This window comes from Lepisosteus oculatus, chromosome 14, assembly GCF_040954835.1.
Source record: "Lepisosteus oculatus isolate fLepOcu1 chromosome 14, fLepOcu1.hap2, whole genome shotgun sequence".
Taxonomy (NCBI): Eukaryota; Metazoa; Chordata; class Actinopteri; order Semionotiformes; family Lepisosteidae; genus Lepisosteus; species Lepisosteus oculatus.
The window spans coordinates 57,896,904-57,919,475 of record NC_090709.1 but is presented as its reverse complement, the minus strand read 5'-3'; the positions used below and the strand labels follow the sequence as shown (position 1 = coordinate 57,919,475).

Sequence of the window (22,572 nt, the reverse complement as noted above, 5' to 3'; positions counted from 1 at the left end):
CCTGTCCAGTTCCGTCTGGTGTCCCTCAGCTCCAGTCCAGTCCAGTCCAGTCCAGTCCAGTCCAGTCCAGTCCAGTCCAGATCTTAGCCGGCACAGAACCAGGAAAGGAACCTGGAAAGAATATTGTTATTGCAGGTGTGAGGGACACAGACACAGACGTCACCATGACATCAAACAGCAAGAGGAGACTCCTCCTTGAATCACAGACACGACCAGGCGGCGCCCCCCTGTCTGCTCACCTGCACCTCCTCTTCCTCCTCTTGTCCTTCCCGGCAGCCAGCTCCTCCTCTCCCTCGCTCTTCCTCTCCTGAGCTACGGTCTCCATCGGCTCGTCCTGGTCTTCTGGCTCCACCGACACGCAGCTCAGGGAGTTAAGAAGGGCGCACCAGCGCTTCTGAAGCAGAGACAGGAGAGTCACGTTAAGAGTCGGACTGGACACTCCAGTACATGAACACTGCACTGAGAGAGAGAGGGGTTCACACAGACACACTGACTGGACACTCCAGTACATGAACACTGCACTGAGAGAGAGAGGGGTTCACACAGACACACTGACTGGACACTCCAGTACATGAACACTGCACTGAGAGAGAGAGGGGTTCATACAGACACACTGACTGGACACTCCAGGACATGAACACTGCACTGAGAGAGAGAGAGAGGGGTTCATACAGACACACTGACTGGACACTCCAGGACATGAACACTGCACTGAGAGAGAGAGGGGTTCATACAGACACACTGACTGGACACTCCAGGACATGAACACTGCACTGAGAGAGAGAGGGGTTCATACACACACACTGATTGGACACTGGACAGGAGTAAAGAGAGGATCAGAGCATCACCCACCTTCTTTTTCTTCTGTCTCACAGGAGGTGGTGATTGGACCTCCTCCAGCTGGAGTCCGAGGAGGGAGAGAGGGGGCAGGAGAGGGACAGCACAGGGAGAGAAAGAGAGAGACAGGTGAGTCAAGTGTCCCAAGAGCACAGAGACTCTGCTGAGATCACACTCGCAGGGAGTGAGCCTGGGTGTAGCCCACTAATACTGACCCACTGGACACCACAGGACAGAGAGGAGGAGGAGGAGAGAGACACACTGCCTGGACACCACAGGACAGAGAGGAGGAGGAGGAGAGAGACACACTGCCTGGACACCACAGGACAGAGAGGAGGAGGAGAGAGACACACTGAGGACAGAGAGGAGGAGGAGAGAGACACTGACAGACAGGGCTGAAAGAGAGAGAGACACTGAGACCCAGGGACAGGGAGACAGCAGGCCGAGAGAGAGACACTGACAGACAGGGCTGAAAGAGAGAGAGACAGAGAGGCAGGGACAGACAGACAGCAGGCCGAGAGAGAGACACTGACAGACAGGGCTGAAAGAGAGAGAGACACTGAGACCCAGGGACAGACAAGACGGCGAAACTCCACCACAGACAGGACAGGGGGCAGGGTGGGACCAGCACTGACCTCCTTCCTCTCTCCTGCCGGAAGAGCTGTCTCCACCTCCTCTTCCTCCTGCAAGTCAAGAGACAGGCTGAGAGAGAGACGGGCTGGCGGGACATCGGCGAACAGAGCTGAAGGCAGAGAGCCGGGGAGACAGGCCCAGCTGGGACAACGCAGGACAGACAGAGAGCAGGGAGACACAGGGAGAGAGACCCAGCTGGGACAACGCAGGACAGACAGAGAGCAGGGAGACACAGGGAGAGAGACAGGGAGAGAGGGACAAACACAGAGACTCAGACAGAAGGACAGAAAGACAGAAAGAGCGAAGTACAGACGGACAAAAAGACAGAGAAAAGGACAGATGGACTGATGGACAGAAAGAGAGAAAAGGACAGAAAGACAGATGGACTGAAGGACAGATGGACAGAGAAAAGAACAGAAAGTCAGAAGGACAGATGGACAGAGAAAAGAACAGAAAGACAGAAGGACAGTGAAAGGGACAGATGGACAGAAGGAAAGATGGACAGAGAAAAGGACAGAAGGACAGACGGACAGAAAGACAGACGGACAGAAAGAGATGGACAGAAGGACAGATGGACAGAGAAAAGAACAGAAAGTCAGAAGGACAGATGGACAGAGAAAAGAACAGAAAGACAGAAGGACAGTGAAAGGGACAGATGGACAGAAGGAAAGATGGACAGAGAAAAGGACAGAAGGACAGACGGACAGATGGACAGACAGACAGATGGACGGACAGACAGATGGACAGAGAAAAGAACAGAAAGTCAGAAGGACAGATGGAAAGAGAAAAGAACAGAAAGACAGAAGGACAGTGAAAGGGACAGATGGACAGAAGGAAAGATAGACAGAGAAAAGGACAGCAGGACAGATGGACAGACAGACAGACAGATGGACAGACGGACAGACAGACAGACAGACAGACAGACGGATGGACAGACAGACAGACAGACGGACAGACGGACAGACAGACGGACAGACGGACAGACGGACAGACGGACAGACAGACGGATGGACAGACAGACGGACAGATGGACAGATGGACAGACAGACAAACAGACAGACAGACGGATGGACAGACAGACGGACAGACGGACAGAAGGACAGATGGACAGACAGACAGACGGACGGACAGAAGGACAGAAGGACAGACGGATGGACAGACAGACAGACAGACGGACAGACGGACAGACAGACAGACAGACAGACGGACGGACAGACAGACAGACAGACAGACGGACAGACTCTGCCCCACTTGCCTCGTCAGACATCTCCGCCTCTCTCCTTGCCCTCCGCACCGGGGAGCCCCAGGCGGGGCCTGGCGGGGCCGGGCGGGCGATGGGGGGCAGGACGGGTGGGGGCAGGGGCAGGGGCACCGCCCCGGGCAGCAGGGGGGGCTCGAGGGGCATGGCGGCGAGGAAGGGGGGGCGGCGGGGCAGGGCGGTCAGGGGCCTGAGGGGGCCGGAGGGGGGGGCCGGGGGCGGGGAGCGGAGGGGGCTCTCGGGCGAGGACGGGGGGGACACCGAGCGGAACGAGCCGGGCGAGCCCGAGCGGGACGAGCCGGGCGACTCTGGGAGCTCCAGCTGCAGCTCGGCCGCCCTCTCCAGCTTCTGGACGAGCTCGGGGAGACAAGAAGACACCTCGGGATTCTGTCCAGCGGGGAGAGGGGGAGACACAACGCAGGGGGGATGAGACTACGCCTGGACAGGTGAGTGTGGACAGTGAGAGTGTGGACAGGTGAGTGTAGACAGTGTGTCCAGTGAGAGTGTGGACAGGTGAGTGTGTACAGTGTGTCCAGTAAGAGTCTGGACAGGTGAGTGTGTCCAGTGTGTCCAGTGAGACTGTGGACAGGTGAGTGTGTCCAGTAAGAGTCTGGACAGGTGAGTGTGTCCAGTGTGTCCAGTGAGAGTCTGGACAGGTGAGAGTGTACAGTGTGTCCAGTGAGAGTCTGGACAGGTGAGTGTGTACAGTGTGTCCAGAAAGAGTCTGGACAGGTGAGTGTGTACAGTGTGTCCAGTGAGAGTCTGGACAGGTGAGTGTGTCCAGTGTGTCCAGTGAGAGTCTGGACAGGTGAGTGTGTACAGTGTGTCCAGTGAGAGTGTGGACAGGCGAGTCTGTACAGTCTGTCCAGTGAGAGTGTGGACAGGTGAGTGTGGACAGTAAGAGTCTGGACAGGTGAGTGTGTACAGTGTGTCCAGCAAGAGTCTGGACAGGTGAGTGTGTCCAGTGTGTCCAGTAAGAGTCCGGACAGGCGAGTGTGGACAGTGTGTCCAGTAAGAGTGTGGACAGGTGTGTCCAACAGTAAGAAGCTGTCTTACCCTGTAACCCAGCTCAGGGGTGTTAGGGGGTGCTCTGTCTCCTCCCCAGATCTCACCTTCAGGTCTTGAGAAATGACGGACCACTAGGAGACGCTGGAAACGAGGACACAAGACAGAGGTCAGGTCCACAGAGCTCACTCAATCACTACAGCAAGCAGAGACCTCTCGGCCATCAGGACTGTGGGGGTCAGAGTGTGGAGCTGTAGGGTATCGGGAGTTTAGGGGTCAGTGTGGGGAGCTGTAGGGTATCGGGAGTTTAGGGGTCAGTGTGGGGAGCTGTAGGGTATCGGGAGTTTAGGGGTCAGTGTGGGGAGCTGTAGGGTATCGGGAGTTTAGGGGTCAGTGTGGGGAGCTGTAGGGTATCGGGAGTTTAGGGGTCAGAGTGGGGAGCTGTAGGGTATCGGGAGTTTAGGGGTCAGTGTGGGGAGCTGTAGGGTATCGGGAGTTTAGGGGTCAGTGTGGGGAGCTGTAGGGTATCGGGAGTTTAGGGGTCAGTGTGGGGAGCTGTAGGGTAGATGTGGGGCACCGGGCCCACCACAGGGCGGCCGGTCCAGTCTCGCGGAAGGCGACCGGGTCAGACTTACGGAAAAGCACCGGGATTTGGGCCGGGACCTCTCCCGCTGCCAGTCCGGGTTCGGCCTGACCGGTGTGACCTGTGAAGACGCCAAACAGCCCATCTCCGAGACACCTCTGACCACATAGCCCAGCCCAGTCGTGTCGAGACTAGAGGCCTTGGGCAGTCTCTACAGTGTGTCCAGTGAGAGTGTGGACAGGTGAGTGTGTACAGTGTGTCCAGTGAGAGTCTGGACAGGTGAGTCTCTACAGTGTGTCCAGTGAGAGTGTGGACAGGTGAGTGTGTACAGTGTGTCCAGTGAGAGTGTGGACAGGTGAGTGTGTACAGTGTGTCCAGTGAGAGTCTGGAGAGGTGAGTGTGTACAGTGTGTCCAGTGAGAGTGTGGACAGGTGAGTGTGTACAGTGTGTCCAGTGAGAGTGTGGACAGGTGAGTGTGTACAGTGTGTCCAGTGAGAGTCTGGACAGGTGAGTGTGTCCACTGTGTCCAGAAAGAGTCTGGACAGGTGAGTCTCTACAGTCTGTCCAGTGAGAGTCTGGACAGGTGAGTGTGTACAGTGTGTCCAGTGAAAGTGTGGACAGGTGAGTGTGTACAGTGTGTCCAGTGAGAGTGTGGACAGGTGAGTGTGTACAGTGTGTCCAGTGAGAGTCTGGACAGGTGAGTCTCTACAGTGTGTCCAGGAAGAGTGTGGGACGTCCAGAGGCAATCTGTGCTCTCAGAAGGCCATAATGGACCTGCAGCTTGGTTTTCCTCGGACCCGCGACCCTGTCTCTTGAGCCGAGGCGTGTCCTCAGTCAAGATCACCACTGGAAGTGTCTCTCCTCGTCTGGAGGTGTTACCGTGAGACCTGGTCTGTCAAGCGCTTTGCGCTGCTATGTGTGTGAAAGGTGCTCTATCAGTGAAGTTTATTATTATTATTATTATAATACAGCGAGCTCTGCTGGGGGCGGAGAGGCCAGTCGGAGGAGGGCTGGACGCTGGACGGCGGGCGGGAGGGGTGGACTTACGACGCCTCGCCGGGCCCGGGTCCTGCTGCGACCGCGCACGGCCGTGCGGCATCTCTGTCGGTCCATCGTCCTGCCGAGACAAGCAGAGTCACAGAGGGGAGGGGAGGGGGCGGAGCCACACAGCTGGGCGGCTTGTTCCCCACCCCCGCACCCCTCTGTGTATAGAAGAGCCTCCTGTCCTGACTGGAGGACCTCACCCAGCTGTGGCTGGAGAGAAGCCAGGGTATCGGCTTCAACCACAGGGCTGGGCGGCTTGTTCCCCACCCCCACCACCCTCTGTGTACAGTAGAGCCTCCTGTCCTGACAGGAGGAGCTCACCCAGCTGTGTCTGGAGAGGAGCCAGGTTATCAGCTTTGTTCCACAGCCCCGCCACCCTCTGTGTAGAGAAGAGCCTCCTGTCCTGACTGGAGGAGCTCACCCAGCTCTGTCTGGAGAGGAGCCAGGGTATCAGCTTTGTTCCACACCCCCGCCACCCTCTGTGTACAGAAGAGCCTCCTGTCCTGACTGGAGGAGCTCACCCAGCTGTGTCTGGAGAGAAGCCAGGGTATCGGCTTCAACCACAGGGCTGGGCAGCTTGTTCCCCACCCCCACCACTCTCTGAGTAGAGGTGCACCTCCTCTCAATATCTTTTTACAGCACGATCACACCCATAAGAGTTGAGTAACGGTAAAAAAAACAACGTATTTCTCCACTTATTTTGTTATTTCTCACTTTTGACTGACTTACCAATTTCACGGGGATTCTGAAGAGCGTTTCTGAAGTTGAAACTAACGATCTAAGTCGAAGTAACTTTATTGGAAGAAACACGTGTTCAGAAAAGACTATATAGGTCTTTCCTCCTCTTCTCTCTTCACTCCTCTGAGCTCATGGGGCTCCGGCGCCGCCCCCCCGCTAGAATCCGCCGCTCTGTGACGTCAGGCGGCTCATTGTGACGCCACCGTGACGTCACCCCCGACGCGCTCACGGCTCCGCCGCGAAACAAAAATGGCCGTCATTTTTCACGGTTGTTGTTTTTTTTGGGTGGACATTTTATTTTTCCCAACTCTCGGCGGCCAGCCGGGTGTCCCTGTACGACCCCGGTAGTCGCCACCTCGGACAGGCAGGGGAAACGGGTCCAGGTGTTTCCGGCCCAAGGGTTACAAAAGCTGCACTTGAATTTAAAGACAAAATCACGTCGAGGGCGCATTCAGCACCCCCACGTCCAACACGGGTTTCCGTGGGGTTTGGTTCAGTGAAATTAGCACCCCCCCCCCCCCCCCAAATCAAAGAAAGACCAACCTCCACCCCCCTCTAGCGCCCAAGGGCGGAAATATCGGGCCACGCCACGTCCAAAAAACACGGGTTCCCCCCCCCCGTCCTGCGGGGAAAAGAGACGCCATTTTCTTTTCCGAGCGCTGCGTGGGACCTCATGACCCCCCCCCCCCAAAAAAAAAAACCGGGTTTCGCAGACGAGGAAACCCAGGCACGTCGACCTCTCTACAACACCACCCGGCTGTTTCTGTTTCAGACCGTGGGAAAAAAATAAATAAATAAAATTTCGCCCCTCACCGACCGCCGCGCAAAAAAACACAACTTCACGCTACAGAAACGGGCTGTGTGTGTGGGGGGGGGCACGGGAAAAAAATAAAACCTGCGTGTTTTCGGCAGAGTAAGCTCAGCGGGGAAACTCCCTGAATCTCGGGGTTGCTTCTTGAACCCCGAAAACGACCTTTTCTCTCTCTCTCTCGTTTTCTTGGTGTCTGGGACGTTCACGAACTCCGCCGCGTCAGTGCGATTCCCAGCGGGACTTGAACATAACCCCCCCCCGTGGAGCCACAGCGCCCCCGTGTGGCCGAGAGGACCACCACCCGCAGGGCTGAGCTTTTACTGCCGTGTCCCGCTTTCACTCTGGCGATGAAGGAGGGAATCAAGGAGGAGAATTAATATTGTGATCCACCAGTCCATCACAGGACACACACACACCCTGGACAGGACACCAGTCTTTCACAGGATACCAGTCCATCACAGCCGATGTCTCATGGGTGTCCAGGCTGGGTACCATCTGTCCATCACAGGACACACAGACACACTCACACACCCTGGACAGGACACCAGTCCATCACAGGACACACACACATATTATATTTCGCGAGGTATAATACGGGGGGAAAGAGAACATTTATATTTATCAACGTACTAGTAATACTGGGTGGATGTCACGTTCCCCAAAGTTCAGTGCCTCTCTCTAATAAAGTAGAAATGCGACATTAAACTCCATTCGAAACGGGAGAAATCACCAGGACACGATACACCTTGCTCCGGACGATGGGAGAAGACCTGTACCTTCACGAGTCCGGGTTCTGAAAACTTCTTCTGACAGTTCAAAACGTTTCGAAGAGACTACAGCGCTACCCTGTTTTCCATTTCTATCGTGTATTATTATACAGTCATAAGTATCTGTACTGATCACAGAGTCCCCCTCTCACTGCCAGGACTGAAGCCCAGTGCAGCACGAATAATAATAATAATTAATAAGTCTGGACCCTCCACTCAGAGCTCCTCCCAGGTCAGGGGGATCCCCTCCAGCCCCCCCAGTGTGCAGCCCCCACCTGGATGATGCTCCAGTCCGCTCAGCACACAGCAGCTCTCAGTGGGGAGGAGAGCAGAGGGATGGAGCCAGTTCAGAGAGGGGGGTTATAAGGAGGCCATGATGGGTCAAGACCAGGGGGGGAATCAGGCCAGGACACTGGGGTAACACCCCTACTCTTCTCCAGAAACACCCCGGGATTGTTAATGACCACAGAGAGTCAGGACCTCGGTTTGACGTCTCATCCGAAGGACGGGGCCTGTTTACAGTCCAGTGTCCCCCGTCACTATACTGGGGCATCAGGACCCACACAGACCGCAGGGTGAGAGCGCCCCCTGCTGGCCCCACTAACACCTCTCCCAGCAGCAACCTCAGTTTTTCCCAGGAGTCTCCCCTCCAGGTACTGACCAGGCTCCCACCTGCTGGGCTCCAGTGGGGAGGGGGCTGCCAGCTGGGAGCTGCAGGGTGAGATGGCTGCTGGGCAAACGAGGGCTAAAGATCTTCCTAGGACACCCTGGACTTCGTGGTCGACTTCCTTCTCTTCAGACGGAGGTGGCTTGAAATCTGTCTCGTTACAAGGAGTATTGGACACGATGCCCCCCCTGCTATATCCCCGCCAACTGGTGGCACGCCGAAGACGAGGGCTCTCGGCCTCAATCCGTCAACCACAAACTCTCCGGGATGAAAGAGAAGGACAGACTCTGTTCGTTCGTTTCGGTGGGGGGGGAGGGAAAAACCAAAAGCTAAACAGATTTTTTTTTAAAACATTTTATTGATGTTTAACAAAAGAACAAAAATTACAATATAGATTAATGTCAAGGGTTTATTTAGTGACCCCCCTCCCCCCCCATCTTACGATCATCACAGGACCTTAAAATAATACTTAATAATACAAGGTCGTGCAGACGATCTGAGGACTCAGGTGGAGATAATGTGAAAGTTTTCCACAGTCCAGTCTGGGGCCCCGCAGCTTCAGTCCAGACTGGGGTCTGGAGTCCCTCAGCTTCAGTCCAGACTGGGGTCTGGGGTCCCTCAGCTTCAGTCCAGTCCAGTTTGGGGCCCCCCAGCTTCAGTCCAGTCTGGGGCCCCTCAGCTTCAGTCCAGTGCAGTCTGGGGCCCCTCAGCTTCAGTCCAGTCCAGTCTGGTGTCCCTCAGCTCCAGTCCAACGCAGTCTGGGGCCCCTCAGCTCCAGTCCAGTCCAGTCTGGTGTCCCTCAGCTCCAGTCCAACGCAGTCTGGGGCCCCTCAGCTCCAGTCCAGTCCAGACTGGGGTCCCTCAGCTTCGGTCCAGCGCAGACTGGGGTCCCTCAGCTTCGGTCCAGCGCAGACTGGGGTCCCTCAGCTTTGGTCCAGCACAGTCTGGGGTCCCTCAGCTTTGGTACAGTACAGTCTGGGGTCCCTCAGCTTTGGTACAGCACAGTCTGGTGCCCCTCAGCTTCGGTCCAGCACAGTCTGGGGCCCCTCAGTTCCGGTCCAGCACAGTCTGGGGTCCCTCAGCTTCAGTCCAGCACAGTCTGGGGTCCCTCAGCTTCGGTCCAGCACAGTCTGGTGTCCCTCAGCTTCGGTCCAGCACAGTTTGGGGTCCCTCAGCTTCAGTCCAGCACAGTCTGGGGTCCCTCAGCTTCGGTCCAGCACAGTCTGGGGTCCCTCAGCTTCGGTCCAGCACAGTTTGGGGTCCCTCAGCTTCAGTCCAGACTGGTGTCCCTCAGCTCCAGTCCAGTCCAGTCCAGTCCGGATCTTAGCAGGCACAGGAAAAGGAACCTGGAAAGAATATTGTTATTGCAGGTGTGAGGGACACAGACACAGACGTCACCATGACATCAAACAGCAAGAGGAGACTCCTCCTTGAATAACAGACACGACCGGGCGGCGCCCCCCTGTCTGCTCACCTGCACCTCCTCTTCCTCTTCTTGTCCTTCCCGGCAGCCTGCTCCTCCTCTCCCTCGCTCTTCCTCTCCTGACCCACGGTCTCCGCCGCCTCCATCGGCTCGTCCTGATCATCTCTCTCCACCGACACGCAGCTCAGGGAGTTTAAAAAGACGCACCAGCGCTTCTGAAGCAGAGACAGGAGAGTCACGTTAAGAGTCGGACTGGACACTCCAGGACATGAACACTGCACTGAGAGAGAGAGGGGTTCATACAAACACACTGACTAGACACTCCAGGACATGAACACTGCACTGAGAGAGAGTGAGGGGTTCATACAGACACATGACTGGACACTCCAGGACATTAACACTGCACTGAGAGAGAGAGGGGTTCATACAGACACACTGACTGGACACTCCAGTACATGAACACTGCACTGAGAGAGAGAGGGGTTCATACAGACACACTGACTGGACACTCCAGTACATGAACACTGCACTGAGAGAGAGAGGGGTTCATACAGACACACTGACTGGACACTCCAGTACATGAACACTGCACTGAGAGAGAGAGGGGTTCATACAGACACACTGACTGGACACTCCAGTACATGAACACTGCACTGAGAGAGAGAGGGGTTCATACAGAGACACTGACTGGACACTGACTGGACACTGGACAGGAGTAAAGAGAGGATCAGAGCATTACCCACCTTATTTTTCTTCTGTCTCACAGGAGGTGGTGATTGGACCTCCTCCAGCTGGAGTCCGAGGAGGGAGAGAGGGGGCAGGAGAGGGACAGCACAGGGAGAGAAAGAGAGAGACAGGTGAGTCAAGTGTCCCAAGAGTACAGAGACTCTGCTGAGATCACACTCGCAGTGAGTGACACCGACACTAACCAGCCTCAGGACAGCACTGCTAGAGCACCACAACCCAGACTCAACCACATCACAGCACAGATCAAACAGCAATATCTCACACACTGGGACACACACACACAAACACAACATAAACTGGAATGCTACAGAACCTTAAACAGACAATACACACTAGCTGAATATTTGACCAAAATAAAAAATAACAAACAGAAACAGACCCTGACGAAGTACAGGCTCAGTGACCACAACCTGGCCATAGAAACTGGGCGACACAGGCAGACCTGGCTGCCCAGAGAGGACAGGCTGTGCTCCCACTGCCAGCGGGGAGAAATAGAGACAGAGGTGCACTTCCTACTGCACTGTGACAGATACTCTGGGATTAGAGAAACATTCTTCCCGAAATTCAGAAATCTAATCCCAGAGTTCCCACACCTGCCAGAATCACAACGGGTCCCAATCCTACTGGGAGAGGGAGGAGGGAACTCAGTTGATCTGGCAGCCCAGTATGTGATCTCCTGTCACAGCCTGAGGAACAGTGAGTCTGTCTCCCAATAATGCTCCAGCCGCCTACAGTATATGTCAATATTTTATAATATGTCTTTGTTGTAAATGTCTGTAACATGTCTGCTTTACGCAGAGAGCGGCGGGGGTTGGATGTCAAGGCCTGACGATACCGCATTACGCAGAGAGTGGAGGGGTGGGATGTCAGGGCCATACGACACTTCTTTATTCAGAGAGTGGAGGGGGTGGGATGTCAGGGCTAGATGACACTGCTTTACACAGAGAGTGGAGAGGTGGGTGTCAAGGCTATATGACAGTGCTTTCCGCAGAGAGTGGTGGGGGTGTGATGTCAGGGCCATACAACAGTGCTTTACACAGAGAGTGGTGGGGGTGGGATGTCAGGGCCATATGACACTGCTTTACACAGAGAGTGGCGGGGCTAGGATGTCAGGGCCATATGACACTGCTTTACACAGAGAGTGGTGGGGGTGGGATGTCAGGGCTTGACGACACTGCTTTATGCAGAGAGTGGAGGGGTGGGATGTCAGGGTTATACGACAGTGCTTTCGGCAGAGAGTGGTGGGGGTGTGATGTCAGGGCCATACGACACTTCTTTACACAGTTAGTGGTGGGGGTGGGATGTCAGGGCCATACGACACTTCTTTACGCAGAGAGTGGCAGGGCTTGACGACACTGCTTTATGCAAAAAATGGAGGGGTGGGTGTCAGGGCTTTATGACAGTGCTTTCCGCAGAGAGTGGTGGGGGTGTGATGTCAGGGCCATACAGCAGTGCTTTACACAGAGAGTGGTGGGGGTGGGATATCAGGGCCTGACAACACAGCTTAACGCAGAGTGTGGAGGGGTGGGTGTCAGGGTTATACGGCAGTGCTTTACGCAGAGAGTGGTGGGGGTGTGATGTCAGGGCCATACGACAGTGCTTTACACAGAGAGTGGCAGGGGAGGGATGTCAGGGCTTGACAACACTGCTTTATGTAGAGAGTGGAGGGGAGGGTTTTAGGGCCATAAGACACTGCTTTATGCAGAGAGTGGCGGGAGTGGGATGTCAGGCCCTGACGATACTACTTTACGTAGACAGTGGCGGGGGTGGGATGTCAGGGCCTGACAACACTGCTTTATTCAAAGAGTGGAGGGGTGGGTGTCAGGGCTATATGACAGTGCTTAATGCAGAGAGTGGAGGGTTGGGTGTCAGGGCTATACGACAGTGCTTTCCGCAGAGAGTGGTGGGGGTGTGATGTCAGGGCCATACGACACTTCTTTACGCAGGGAGTGGCAGGGGTGGGATGTCAGGGCCTGACGATACTTATTTACGCAGAGAGTGGCAGGGGTGGGATGTCAGGGCCTGAAGATACTGCTTTTCGCAGAGAGAGGAGGAGGTGGGATACGACCTCTCAGTGGGGCCAGCAGGGGGCACTCACCCTGCGGTCTGTGTGGGTCTTAATGCCCCAGTGTAGTGACGGGCGACACGATCTGGCCCACCAGCGACAAGCAGGTTACCAGATCTAGACAAAGGGGGCAACTCTTAGTCGTATGAGCTTAGTCACACATTGCAGCGATTAAAAAAAACAAAACAAACATTATGTCTGTTACTAACGACTTTTTTTTCCTACATTGAAAGTCTCTTTCCCGGGTGATTTTCTAGCGCGACTGGGGCTCTTCATTTCTCCTCGGTGTCTCATCGCGGGCGGATTTGAAACAGACCACAGAAGGTGGTCACACACTATATTATTATTGAGAGACAGGCTCACTGTACCTCAGACTGGGACAGTAGATCACACTGTATTATTATTATTAAGATTATTGAGAGTCTGGCTCACTGTTCCCCAGGCTGGGACAGGAGATCCCACACTGTATTATTATTATTGAGAGACAGGCTTACTCTCTGTTCCTCAAGCTGAGACAGGACATCACATACTGTATTATTATTGATTGACAGGCTCACTGTTCCTCAGGCTGGGACAGGAGATCACACACTGTATTATTATTATTGAGAGACAAGCTCACTGTCTGTTCCTCAGGCTGGGACAGAGGATCACACACTGTATTATTATTATTTAGAGACAGGCTCACTGTCTGTTCCTCAGAGTTGGACAGGAGATCCCACACTGAATTATTATTATAGAGAGACTGGCTCACTGTATGTTCTCCAGGCTGGGTCAGGAGCTCACACAGTATTATTATAATTATTGAGAGACAGTCTCACTGTCTGTTCCTCAGTCTGGGACAGGAGATCACACACTGTATTATTATTATTGAGAGACAGGCTCACTGTCTGTTCCTCAGGCTGGGACAGAGGATCACACACTGTATTATTATTGAGAGACAGGCTCACTCTCTGTTCCTCAGGCTGGGACAGGAGATCACACATTGGCTTGTTATTGAGAGGCAGGCTCACTGTCTGTTCCTCAGGCTGGGACAGGAGATCACACACTGTATTATTATTATTGAGAGACAGGCTCACTGTCTGTTTCTCAGGCTGGGACAGGAGATCACACACTGTATTATTATTATTGACAGATAGGCTGACTGTCTGTTCCTCAGAATGGGACAGGAGATCACACACTGTATTACTATTATTGACAGATAGGCTCACTGTGTCTTCGCTTGGGCTTGAACAGGAGATCACACACTGGATTATTATTATTGAGAGAGGCTCACAGTCTGTTCCTCAGGCTGAGACAGGAAATCACACACTATTATTATTGAGAGACAGGCTCACAGTCTGTTCCTCAGAGTTGGACAGGAGATCCCACACTGAATTATTATTATAGAGAGACTGGCTCACTGTATGTTCTCCAGGCTGGGTCAGGAGCTCACACAGTATTATTATAATTATTGAGAGACAGTCTCACTGTCTGTTCCTCAGTCTGGGACAGGAGATCACACACTGTATTATTATTATTGAGAGACAGGCTCACTGTCTGTTCCTCAGGCTGGGACAGAGGATCACACACTGTATTATTATTGAGAGACAGGCTCACTCTCTGTTCCTCAGGCTGGGACACTAACGAGATCACACATTGGCTTGTTATTGAGAGGCAGGCTCACTGTCTGTTTCTCAGGCTGGGACAGGAGATCACACACTGTATTATTATTATTGACAGATAGGCTGACTGTCTGTTCCTCAGAATGGGACAGGAGATCACACACTGTATTACTATTATTGACAGATAGGCTCACTGTGTCTTCGCTTGGGCTTGAACAGGAGATCACACACTGGATTATTATTATTGAGAGAGGCTCACAGTCTGTTCCTCAGGCTGAGACAGGAAATCACACACTATTATTATTGAGAGACAGGCTCACAGTCTGTTCCTCAGGCTGGGACAGGAAATCACACACTCTATTATTATTATTGAGAGACTGGCTCACTCCTGTTTGTTCCTCAGGTTGGGAAAGGAGATCACACACTGTATTATTATTATTGAGAGACGGGCTCACTGTCTGTTCCTCTGACTGGGGCAGGAAATGACACACTGTATAATTAGTATTGAGAGACAGGCTCAGTGTTCCCCAGGCTGAGACAGGAGATCACACACTGTATTATTATTATTGAGTATCTGGTTCACTGTTCCCCAGGCTGGGACAGGAAATCACACACTGTATTATTATTATTGAGAGACAGGCTCACTGTCTGTTCCTCAGGCTGGGGCAGGGTATCACACACTGTATTATTAGTATTGAGAGACAGCCTCAGTGTTCCCCAGGCTTGGACAGGAGATCACACACTGTATTATTAGTATTGAGATACAGACTCACTGTCTGTTCCTCCTGCTGGGACTGGAGATCACACACTGTTCTATTATTACTGAGGGACATGCTCACTGTTTGTCCTTCAGACTGGGACAGGACATTCCACACTAGGTTATCATTATTGAGAGACAGGCTCGCTGTCTGTTCCTCAGGCTAGTACAGGAGATCATGCACTGTATTATTATTATTTAGATACAGGCTCACTGTGTGTTCCTCTGGCTGGGACAGTAGATCACACTGTATTATAATTATTGAGAGGCTGACTCACTGTTTCCCAGGCTGGGACAGGAGATCATACACTGTATGATTATTGAGAGACAGGCTCGCTGTCTGCTCCTCAGGGTGGGACAGGATATCACACACTGTTGTAGTGTTCTCTCACGAGGCACCAGTTCTGTAGGGGTTTGGGCATTTACTGGGACAATTATTTTTGTGGCAGTAAATCACAAAATTGATTATTTTAATGGTCTTAGAATCCAACCATGCGACATAACTCAAACAACGCACACACAGGTACTAATACACGAGGATACATTTGTTAATATATAGAATATGCATGCAAACCTAACAGATCTTATCGTAAGGGTTATCAGAATACAAAAGATATACATTCATTCAGTTACAAAGAGTTACACATATCAAGAGGACATAAGTATATCATTCATTTAGACCGTTTCGTAATTGAACTTGTTTACAACTTCTACATGAGATACTCAAAACAAGAACATAACCCTTAGGAATTAAATTGATATCAACTGGTTGGGAGCAGTAATGCAATAAGGTTGAATACTCACTGCCGGTGGGTCCCTTTTCTCACCGTTTCCGTAGTGCAGCGGTTATCACGTTCGCCTCACACGCGAAAAATCCCCGGTTCGAAACCGGACGGGAACAGCCTCTTTTTGTACGCTCCTGTACTTCACAGAGGTCTTGAGCGACCGGTCATTTGTTCCTTTCCTTCTCAGTGACGTTCCTGCAACACTCTCCCGCTCCTCTTGGTGCGCTCATGCCGCAAGACAGGAAGGCTGGAGCAGGTGGCTGTGTGCTCTCTGCACCGCCGAAATAGCTCAGCTGGGAGAGTGTTAGACGGAAGTTCTGAAGGTCCCTGGTTCGATCCCGGGTTTCGGCATTTTGTTTCATCGCGCCCTTTGTTCCTCTCTCCAGCGCCACCTGCCTAAAGTGACGCGTCCCTTTCTAAGCCCGAAACGCAAGCGAGACACCAGCAGCGGTCCCTGCGGGTTTCCGTAGTGTAGCGGCTATCACGTCCGCCTAACCCGCGAAAGGTCCCCGGTTCGAGACCGGGCGGAAACAGCCTCGTTTTGCACGCTCCTGTACTTCACAGAGGTCTTGAGCGACCGGTCATTTGTTCCCAATGTATTTCCGGTGCCTTCGTGCACTCTTGTACCAAACGCACGTTCCTTCTGTAAGCGGAGCTGATCATTTGCAATTGGGCTGTGCCGACAGACCAGGACGAGCTCTGTCGGCTCAAAAGCAGCGCAGGACCTGCAAGAACGACAGAAAGATTAGCATCCAGTGGGGGCCTCTTAGTGAGCCCAAGAGCTCATCAAGAATCGGCTCCAGCAACAGGGCTGGGCGCATTGTTCCATTCTCCACCCACTCTCGGTGTAAACAAGTCCCTCCTGGTCTCTGCTTGAAATGCACTTTCATGCGTTTGCTTTGGTGTAACTGGCTTCCCCTGCATGGGCGAATGTGAAGAAGATCCTTAGTAAGTCATTGAAGAAAACCGAGAAGAGGTCGGAGTGGCCTCTGTTGTTCATCAACGATCCAGTCAGGCAGTACTCCTCTGTAAAGTGCCGTTCGTTCACATCGATTGGCTTTTTTTTTGCCTTCATTCGTGCAAGTAGTAAAAGCAGAAACCCCTTTAGCCTGTCAGCACCCGGAGTTTTCCCCTTCTGAAGCTCTCCATAGCCTCTCAGCTCTTCTACTGTCAAATCCCCCTCAAGTACTTCCCTATCTTCTTCACTCAAAACATTTTCTAGCTTTGAGGTAAAAAAATGAATTTCTTCATCCTTTACCTCTGTAGAGTTGTACAGTCTTGAGTAGAAGTGTCACGCCCTCTGCAGCCAGAGGGCGGTATTCTCTGTCCTGTCCCTAGTTTCTGGTCTGCTGTCCTTCCTGTCCCTCTCTTTCCCTTGGGCTATATATTTCCGGGTCTTGCACTCTGTCCTCGCTCAGCACTGACGTTCGGATGTCCTGAGACCCGCCTAGCACCAGGGCGCACAGGTTTCTATACGGCATTCCTGAACTCTTTGCACTAATGAGCCTGGGCCTTTTTCACGTCTCGCCGCTACGCATATGGGTCTTTTTCCGCCCTCCTGCTCCCCACGGTTAGTCCCCTTGGACGTCCGTGACAAGAAGGCCTCGATGCAGGAGAGGATAGCACTCAGCTCTGTACTCTCTCTTCCCTCCTCATCAACTACACTTTCCATGACAGACTTGGAGCCTACCACTTTCCTGAAAAAGAAGCAAGTACACTTCTCATTTTCTTCCAAGAACTGCACTCAGCTTCTTAACAGCACTCCTCGACTACTTTCTTCCGCTATGCTCCGGACATCCTTTTTTAAAAGGGTGATATCCTCGAGCACATCCAAGCCACTGTCTCGTGTAGAGACGCTGCAGCTGCCTCTGTTTCCTGGCTAGCACTCCTCTCCGTCTGGCAGCAGCCTTCCTTCCCTCAGCCATGAAAAAGGCCCTTGTCCTCACCTTCACCTCCTCCCACCACTCTCCTACTGACTCGTACAGACACTGCAAGGACAGCCACTGTGATAGTTTCTCCTTGTAGCGGGATACTACCCCCTCGTTCTCTAGCAGCTTTGTGTTGAGTTTCCAGAGGCCTGGGCCAAAGACAGTCCCGCCCTGGAGTTCCACTCTACACCCTAAAGCCTGATGATCTGAGAAGAAGACAGGCTGAAGAGCGACCCCAAAAACTTTCACTCTCTCTGAGACAAAGCAATAGTCAATTCTGGAGCTGCTATTCCTCCCTGACCATGTATATCCTGCTGTTGTGGGAGATATACATCTATATGTGTCTGAGAGTTTAAAGTCTTGAACTAAGTTTTGCAGGGCCAGTGAGCTGGAATCCAATTTTATCGGAGAGCTAGACTGCCTGTCTGTATGCTTTAAGATACAATTAAAATCCCCTCCCACTATCACGTCTGTGCTACATAACAATAGGGGAGAGAGTGCCTTGAGTAGCTCCACCCTTCCTCCCACGTTAGTAGGGCAATACACATTGATTAGCCGCAGGTTAATGGTCCCCCATTCCACATCCACACACAGCAACCTGCCATCTATGACCCTCTGAATACTTTTCAATTTGAATGCCCATCCTTTGAAAAGAATGGCCACGCCAGAGGCTCTGTTGTTATTGTCCCCTGACCAAACAGAAGGCTCTTTATCCCACCTATCTTCAAAGCTTTTATACCTCTCTTGATTTACTTCTTTTTCTTTTTCTTCTTACCAATTTCCTGCCAGCCATCCTCTGAATGAGCCTTCATCAGGGTGGCAGCAGTAAAAGCGTTCACGGAGTCCATTTCAAGGAAGGGGGTAGAAGGAGGGGTGGAGGGGTTCCAGCTGTCCCCATCACCATGCTCTCCTTCCTCCTCGCTCGGGGAGAAAACAGAGTCATTTTTCCTTTTCCTCAAGTCCAGCTCCTGGGAGCACTGAGGGGAAAGGGGTGCAGCCGATGCACCAGTCTCCTCTTCCCCCTCACCCACCAGCTGCTACAGATCCTCCGTGATGGACTGGATGGAGGAGAGGAGGACATCTCTAGCACTTGCAGAGTCTGAGAAAAGCAGCTCCGCTGAATCCTGGGTATCCTCGCTGGACCCGCTCCACCGGGGGGCCCCACACTGGCCCTCATTCTGAGGAGCAGGAGTGGGGGAGGGGTCCTCGCTATTCTCTGGGTTTTCAAACCCTCGTGCTTGTCTGGTGCAGTCTGCGGTTGTGGGGGCGTAGTGGATTTCTCTTCCACCGGCCCCAGAGCCACAGCAGGACTGATCCTGGCTGGAGGCTGAGAGTCTTTGTCCAACAAGGGTTCTTTGTTTGACTTGTTATTTGCTTTGGATTTTCGGGCCGGTTTGGCTGAAACAAGCACTGCCTCATCCTTTCTCATTTTGAGTTTATTGGCGTAGGCGTGAGGGCAGTTCTTAAAAACGTGTCCTTCCGAGCCACATAAATTGCAATTTGGCAGCATTGAACAGTCAGAGGATAAATGTCCCTGTTTGCCACAGGTCTTGCAGCATTTCACAGTGCAGGACAATGCCAGGTGTCCCGCAGCACCACAGCGCCGACACACCTTTGGTTGTCCCACATAAAAAACATAGCCATTGCAGGTGCCCAGCCGGATTGTAGAGGGCAGGTGCCTTAAGCCTCCATTTACATTGTCCGGTAGCAAACGAACCTCGAATTTCCTTGCCTCCTGTTTTTATACTGTCAACATCTCTAACCTCAGTTCCATGGTGGACGGTGCAGTACTGGTTAAGCCAGGTTTGAATGTCCTCCGTCTTTGCCAGATTCGAGAACATAACAACATGCACCATTTTCCTCTCTCTCTCTGTGTCAGAGGCTGCAAGTTGATCTTCTCAAGTGCAGGAACTTTCCCTCTTCTTGCCTCAAACACATCCACACATTGTTCAAACAGAGGATAGGTAGCAAATACAACCTCAAATGCTTTCTGACCTGGGAGAGCGAAGATGAAATCAAAGTGCTGAGGTTAAAAGCCAAGTTCCTTCTGCAACACTTTTCTGCTAAACTGCATACGATCCATGAAGAGGTCATCCAAAAGCTCAAAACGCACAGCTTTATGTAGAGAGTGGAGGGGAGGGTTTTAGGGCCATAAGACACTGCTTTATGCAGAGAGTGGCGGGAGTGGGATGTCAGGCCCTGACGATACTACTTTACGTAGACAGTGGCGGGGGTGGGATGTCAGGGCCTGACAACACTGCTTTATTCAAAGAGTGGAGGGGTGGGTGTCAGGGCTATATGACAGTGCTTAATGCAGAGAGTGGAGGGTTGGGTGTCAGGGCTATACGACAGTGCTTTCCGCAGAGAGTGGTGGGGGTGTGATGTCAGGGCCATACGACACTTCTTTACGCAGGGAGTGGCAGGGGTGGGATGTCAGGGCCTGACGATACTTATTTACGCAGAGAGTGGCAGGGGTGGGATGTCAGGGCCTGAAGATACTGCTTTTCGCAGAGAGAGGAGGAGGTGGGATACGACCTCTCAGTGGGGCCAGCAGGGGGCACTCACCCTGCGGTCTGTGTGGGTCTTAATGCCCCAGTGTAGTGACGGGCGACACGATCTGGCCCACCAGCGACAAGCAGGTTACCAGATCTAGACAAAGGGGGCAACTCTTAGTCGTATGAGCTTAGTCACACATTGCAGCGATTAAAAAAACAAAACAAACATTATGTCTGTTACTAACGACTTTTTTTTCCTACATTGAAAGTCTCTTTCCCGGGTGATTTTCTAGCGCGACTGGGGCTCTTCATTTCTCCTCGGTGTCTCATCGCGGGCGGATTTGAAACAGACCACAGAAGGTGGTCACACACTATATTATTATTGAGAGACAGGCTCACTGTACCTCAGACTGGGACAGTAGATCACACTGTATTATTATTATTAAGATTATTGAGAGTCTGGCTCACTGTTCCCCAGGCTGGGACAGGAGATCCCACACTGTATTATTATTATTGAGAGACAGGCTTACTCTCTGTTCCTCAAGCTGAGACAGGACATCACATACTGTATTATTATTGATTGACAGGCTCACTGTTCCTCAGGCTGGGACAGGAGATCACACACTGTATTATTATTATTGAGAGACAAGCTCACTGTCTGTTCCTCAGGCTGGGACAGAGGATCACACACTGTATTATTATTATTTAGAGACAGGCTCACTGTCTGTTCCTCAGAGTTGGACAGGAGATCCCACACTGAATTATTATTATAGAGAGACTGGCTCACTGTATGTTCTCCAGGCTGGGTCAGGAGCTCACACAGTATTATTATAATTATTGAGAGACAGTCTCACTGTCTGTTCCTCAGTCTGGGACAGGAGATCACACACTGTATTATTATTATTGAGAGACAGGCTCACTGTCTGTTCCTCAGGCTGGGACAGAGGATCACACACTGTATTATTATTGAGAGACAGGCTCACTCTCTGTTCCTCAGGCTGGGACAGGAGATCACACATTGGCTTGTTATTGAGAGGCAGGCTCACTGTCTGTTCCTCAGGCTGGGACAGGAGATCACACACTGTATTATTATTATTGAGAGACAGGCTCACTGTCTGTTTCTCAGGCTGGGACAGGAGATCACACACTGTATTATTATTATTGACAGATAGGCTGACTGTCTGTTCCTCAGAATGGGACAGGAGATCACACACTGTATTACTATTATTGACAGATAGGCTCACTGTGTCTTCGCTTGGGCTTGAACAGGAGATCACACACTGGATTATTATTATTGAGAGAGGCTCACAGTCTGTTCCTCAGGCTGAGACAGGAAATCACACACTATTATTATTGAGAGACAGGCTCACAGTCTGTTCCTCAGAGTTGGACAGGAGATCCCACACTGAATTATTATTATAGAGAGACTGGCTCACTGTATGTTCTCCAGGCTGGGTCAGGAGCTCACACAGTATTATTATAATTATTGAGAGACAGTCTCACTGTCTGTTCCTCAGTCTGGGACAGGAGATCACACACTGTATTATTATTATTGAGAGACAGGCTCACTGTCTGTTCCTCAGGCTGGGACAGAGGATCACACACTGTATTATTATTGAGAGACAGGCTCACTCTCTGTTCCTCAGGCTGGGACACTAACGAGATCACACATTGGCTTGTTATTGAGAGGCAGGCTCACTGTCTGTTTCTCAGGCTGGGACAGGAGATCACACACTGTATTATTATTATTGACAGATAGGCTGACTGTCTGTTCCTCAGAATGGGACAGGAGATCACACACTGTATTACTATTATTGACAGATAGGCTCACTGTGTCTTCGCTTGGGCTTGAACAGGAGATCACACACTGGATTATTATTATTGAGAGAGGCTCACAGTCTGTTCCTCAGGCTGAGACAGGAAATCACACACTATTATTATTGAGAGACAGGCTCACAGTCTGTTCCTCAGGCTGGGACAGGAAATCACACACTCTATTATTATTATTGAGAGACTGGCTCACTCCTGTCTGTTCCTCAGGTTGGGAAAGGAGATCACACACTGTATTATTATTATTGAGAGACGGGCTCACTGTCTGTTCCTCTGACTGGGGCAGGAAATGACACACTGTATAATTAGTATTGAGAGACAGGCTCAGTGTTCCCCAGGCTGAGACAGGAGATCACACACTGTATTATTATTATTGAGTATCTGGTTCACTGTTCCCCAGGCTGGGACAGGAAATCACACACTGTATTATTATTATTGAGAGACAGGCTCACTGTCTGTTCCTCAGGCTGGGGCAGGGTATCACACACTGTATTATTAGTATTGAGAGACAGCCTCAGTGTTCCCCAGGCTTGGACAGGAGATCACACACTGTATTATTAGTATTGAGATACAGACTCACTGTCTGTTCCTCCTGCTG

General features: G+C 51.9%; 2 long non-coding RNA genes and 1 other non-coding gene across 3 annotated transcripts; 1 reads left to right on the top strand and 2 right to left on the bottom strand.

Moving 5' to 3' along the window:
- Positions 1-235: 235 nt before the first annotated feature.
- Positions 236-2,158, bottom strand: LOC138243251 (uncharacterized). Its single transcript, XR_011192071.1, has 3 exons — positions 1,473-2,158; positions 853-900; positions 236-394 (listed from the first exon to the last, which is right to left on the bottom strand). It is a non-coding gene; the product is annotated as an uncharacterized lncRNA (long non-coding RNA).
- A 2,210-nt stretch (positions 2,159-4,368) lies between these two features.
- Positions 4,369-6,217, bottom strand: LOC138243479 (uncharacterized). Its single transcript, XR_011192142.1, has 3 exons — positions 6,090-6,217; positions 5,364-5,433; positions 4,369-4,437 (listed from the first exon to the last, which is right to left on the bottom strand). It is a non-coding gene; the product is annotated as an uncharacterized lncRNA (long non-coding RNA).
- Positions 6,218-15,999: 9,782 nt separating this feature from the next.
- trnaf-gaa (transfer RNA phenylalanine (anticodon GAA)) lies at positions 16,000-16,072 on the top strand. Its single transcript has one exon. It is a non-coding gene; the product is annotated as a tRNA-Phe (tRNA).
- The last annotated feature ends 6,500 nt before the right edge of the window (positions 16,073-22,572 follow it).